Here is a 5381-nt window from a genome sequence, read left to right as displayed (position 1 = left end):
AAAAAAAAAAAAAAAAAAAAAAAAAAATCACTATTGAATCTTTAAGCCTTAATTTTTCTTCCACTGGGACAGGGATCATGGTTTCACAGGTTTGCGCAACATACTAGAATAAGAGCCTGACTGGGGTCTTTGATGATAACAAAGAGCAACATGGAGAGACAGGATACAGCAGCCAGGGAAGAAAAGTGAACAAGATCAACTATCAGGCATTACCTGAGGGAGAAGGTGATTTGGTTTAAAATGAGATTTAAAAAGAGGGATTTATAACCACTCATGACTATCTGTAAAATCCCAAACAAGCCAATTTAGGCCTCTATCATGGCAGCCAGAGTTGGGGGGAAAATATGGCCTGCAGACTGCAAATGGCCTTCCAGGCCATTCTATCTGGCCCACAGGGCCCCTCCAAAAAACAATTATTACCGTCCTGCGGTGACCCCACTGAAAGCCAGTGGGAGGTAGGCTTTCAGAGGCTGTGCGCCATCAGACTTAGTAAGCTCTGTGCCTCCACCTCTGTGGGCCTGCCAGCACTCCAGCTAGGAGCCCCATGTGAAAGCACCAAGCATGATGGCGCATGCCAGGGCAGCTGGCAAATGGGGAGTGGAGCTCCTGCCTCCAGGTGCATGTGGGTGGGGATATGGTTAGTAGGCGAGCGTGGGCCCCCTTGCCACACACCCCTCCTCCACATGGTGCACAGCCGCTGCCACTAGTGGCAGCAGTAACAGGCAGAGGGCCCTTGGGACACTCACAGCCCTCAGTGGCAAGTGGCTCCAACCGAGTCCTGGGAGCTGAACATGGCAGCATGGAGCTGACCTGGCCTGCTAACACGCCTTCAGACCAGACCGGACTGGCTCCATACCAGTATGTGTGGTGCCCAGCCCTGCAGATGGGAGCTGCATGCCGTCAGGCCAGGCTGGCTCTGTGCCTCCATGTGGCTTCCAGCACTCTAGTAGGGAGCTGCACCCACAAACCCCACTCCCACCCACACAAATTCCACCCTCACCACCCCTCACACCCACACCTATACAAATCCCATTCTGCCCTTCCCCCACAACATACAAGAATAAGACTAAGTTATTATGCAATCAGCTCTATATACACTAGGCAAACGCATGTAAATCAGGACAAAATTTTTTTTTCAAATAAAATTATAGTATGTTACAGTAGGTGTTTGATTTTTAGTGTATGGTTTTTTTTTTCTGGTTCCAAGGTGGCAACCTCCCTCCCCCAAAAGGAGTTCCTTCAGGGCTATGGGGAGGGATTTCCGTGTGGCAAAAGTCAGGGGTTAGGGAGTGGGACTTCTGGTCCCAATCTGGTGACCAGGGGGCAGGGCACCTGCCAAGGGGTGGGGCTAGGGTAGCCCTCAATAGCTAACCAAAAGACATTAAGCAGCCCTCCAGCCTCGATAAGTACCCATCCCTGAGCTAGAGGAAAAAACTTTCAGCATCTTTTTTTTAGAAACAGCATTATCATGATTACAAGGCAGTCAGTAGAGGGTAATACAACGCACACCCTCTAGCAAATCTGACAGATATGAAGGAACCTAGACACACATCAGACAATGCAGCACAGGTGGGATGAGGAGGGATACAACTGAGCAGCACATTTCTGATGTGGTCACTGAGCACCATGCTGGATTTTATACACTACCAAGTCAAAGACACATGTGCAAGGCTAGCAAGCTTGTAACACCATGGTGCCCTATTTAAGCCAGGTACTCAGCATCTGGATATGACGCACACTCAGATGTTTCTGCTGCAGCTGAACATAACTACTGCCCCTCTCTTCCATCTACCATGGAGCTATGAAAAGGAATCAAGGGCAGCCCAAAATGAATTAAAAAGAGTATATTCCCTTTGAGAGAATATTGGAGAGGAAGTCCCATCTCCCAGTTTAGCCCTTACATCTAGGCCTCAATGAAAAGCAGTCTCCAAACAATTCAGAAAAAGCACTTACTGCAGGGCCTCAGTCCAAGAAACACCATTAATGGCATCAGGTCCAGTTGCTCACTCAGGGGTCAGCAGAGCAATTACTGCATAGTAGCCCACCCTACTTCAGCTTTCTTCTTCTCAGATGCACCAGGGTTGCGAGCAGGCAGCATACTGCCTCCACCAGGGCTACGAGCAGAGGCTCAAGTGTCTCTTAAAAGGGACAACACCACTCATTTAACAAGCTGTGTAGCTAACACACGCAGTGCTGAGCGCAACACACATTTCTCACAGAAAAGTAACACTGTGGCACCACTCTTTTTGGCAAACTATAACATCAAGACCTGCCTAAACAAGGAGACTGTAAGAATAGTTACAAATAATGATAAAGCAACCAATAAAAAGTCTAACTACCCCATTGATGGATGAGCCAGACACCTTTGGTGCAGAGCAGAAGCCTGCTTCTGGAGCAGTAGAGGTCTTGTAACAGATGCATTCTATAGAGGAAGAGTATTCTACATATTAAAGTGTTGCTGAGGTGGACTGAAAGAACAGGGGCCTTCACCCAAAAGTGAACATACAAGCAAAAGGGAATACAGCACTTTTTATTGAACAGGAAAGCTATAAAAGGAAGCAAGTTAAAACTCAGTTTTGTATTATTTTTAATGTTTAAGAGGATTTCTCTACCACTACGGATAAGATCATTTGCCTTGCTTTTTCTGCACATTGGTGCTAGTCTCATCCCCTCAATCCTAACAATGATAGAACACGAGGATTTAAGATTTTAGTGTTACCTTGGCTGGTTTTTTCCCCTTCCTCCTTTCCTTGAAAATATAGCTAGTGGCAGTGCTGATGTGAGGTCAGTAATTGCTCAGAAACTCAGCACTTGCAGAATGAACAGATAAAGGTTTTCTTAACAAGTACATGCATTTGAACCTGTTTGCTTTACAAACACAAGTTACTGCATGCTTACTGCTTCATAATGAACAGCCGATACCAAGTCCATGATGAATTCTTTTAATTGTTAACATCTGTTCTTAGCTGCTTCTATCAAAACACAGATATCTCCAAGAATGAATTAGCAAGTGCTGCTGGAGTAACTGACAAAACAGACCAGAAAAAGCCAACCACTCTGCACCATTTAAACAACTTATTTAAAACAAATGCCTTGAACACAACACCAGATAAGTGAATAATTAACTGAATACAAAATCAAGTTATGTAACAGTGTAACTTTTATTTATAAGCGCTGAGGCACTGCATGCCAACATTATCCTTCAGTGGTCCAATGCTTTGCCATTCCCTGCCATCTTTACACACACAAGTGTCTCTCACAATATTTGTGGTGATAAAGTAAAAGGGATGAATGACCTGGTGGACTTTAGTCTCCCCATTCTAAACCTAGGTTCTTAAAAAAAAACAAGATACTCCAGTTTACTAAACATTCAGAGTTTAAAAACAGATGCTTAGAGGATGTGGCTTTATGTTTATCCTGTGACAAAATGACAAACTCTGACCGCAGCATAGGGAGATGGCCAAGACTGGTAGGTACTAAAAAATCCTCCTGTGCACCATGTCTATACAAATTTAAATATAAAAATGTAATAAAATATTTCATATATACAAACATGTAGAATCACAACCCTCAAAACATGAAAATATATTTACAATAAAATTCACTTCTGGTGATATAGCAGCCTAATCTAACACACACCTCTTCAATTCAGTCATTTAAGCCTTCACAGATCAACATTTTGTTACTACACGCAACATGCCGTATGGGGCTCCAAAAGATTAAAAAGGTAGATTTTGTTACTGGTGATGTGATCCATCCTATGCAGTTTCTTTTCCTATACTTTTTGTAGATAGAATAGCAAGGGACAAGAATTTAAATGTTGTAACTTTAAATGGCTTTGATTTGACTTGATCCTGGGTGGAGAACTGGAAACAGTAATGCCTACTGAACACCAAGGTACATGAGACTCACTGCCAGAACATGAAGCTCTAGATCAGTAGTTCTCAACCTTTTCAGAAGCAGATCACCCCTCCGAGTGTGGTGGCACCCCTGGTTGAGAACCACTGTTGTGCTCAACTTACCTCACCTGTTCTCAACCATGTGCTGATGCCAAGTAAAACTGGCCTAACATGCCTGCATTCCTCCTGCTTGAGGGTTTTCTAACAACCCTAAAACAGGCAGGAAAGCTCGCTTACACTGAAGCACTTCCTAGTCCAACCATCCGCTATATCTTTGAGAAACAGAGATGGAATGAACCTCTGTTTTCAGGAGAAAAGTGCATTGGGCAGTTTGGGGCAGGGGGAAGTGATGCGAGGATGCAGACCAGGAAGGGTCCAAGCAGTCTCTCCTGACTGTTTTAGGGTTAACCAGAGGACCCTAATACAGGAGGAACATGCATGCTGCAGCCTTGTGTGTAGGACAGTTTTACCTGGCTGCCCGTGGCAGCCGCATCTGCATCACAGCACCATTGTTGAAAGACACTGGATGTTTCCAATGTAATCATTACATTTAGACCATGTTGAAACTTCTGCTATTAGAAGCTCTTAAAATATCCAAGCAGTTTTGTTTTTTGTTTTTAAACTAATGCTACCACGAACAGGGAATTCAACACCCAGGTTTTGTGCTACCAATTAACAGCTGCAATCATATGCCTTTGAATGCAAACTTATTTTACCTACAGGCAGTACACTGCACTTAACTATAATGTAACAGGAACCCTTTTGCCTTGTTCCTGTAACTGAAAGATAGGTTATAATGTTTAAAGTATTAGGTGAACCACCATCCTAATGAACAGTGAGCCAGAATTTAATCAGATTTAAGTTTCAGAAGATGTTATTCCTTTTATTTTTGTAAAACCTAATCAGTGATACAGTTTTTCTAGTTTAGAGCTAGGCACAGTATGACACTTGTGTTTATAAATCCTTTTTCCCCTCAGCTCTAACACACACAACCTCATCCATGGACAACTGGTGCCACCTGGGGGTGGGGGGGAGAGTCCCCCCCAGCAGCAGATCTCGCTGCCTGGAGGGAGCTCCCCCATAGCTGATCACTGCGATGGCTTCTGGGAGCGGCCCTGGCCGCTTCTGGAAGAGGCTGCAGCAAAAAAATCAGCCAGCGCTTGCAGGGGGAACACCAGCACTCCCACCTGCCCATCGCCTAAGCAGTGGGCGTGGCCAATCAGGGGGTGCTTGTGCACCCCACTGCACCAGCTACGCATTGCCACTGACCTCATCAGTTCTCTGCCTACCACTTAAAATGTCATCAAAAATTGGGATGAAAAATGCTCTTCAGAAGCCAGAAGTTTGTAATAGAAAGAGATAGCTTGGAAATGATCATGACAGCAACTGGTTACTTGCAAGAGCCTGTAAGAAAATTACGTCATTTTTAACAGCTACATTTATTTTTTAACAAATTCAAAAATACAATGGGGGGGGGGGGGG

This window comes from Gavialis gangeticus, unplaced genomic scaffold, assembly GCF_001723915.1.
Source record: "Gavialis gangeticus isolate Ggan-Ray unplaced genomic scaffold, GavGan_comp1, whole genome shotgun sequence".
Taxonomy (NCBI): domain Eukaryota; kingdom Metazoa; phylum Chordata; order Crocodylia; family Gavialidae; genus Gavialis; species Gavialis gangeticus.
Note: the sequence above shows the minus strand (reverse complement) of the source record.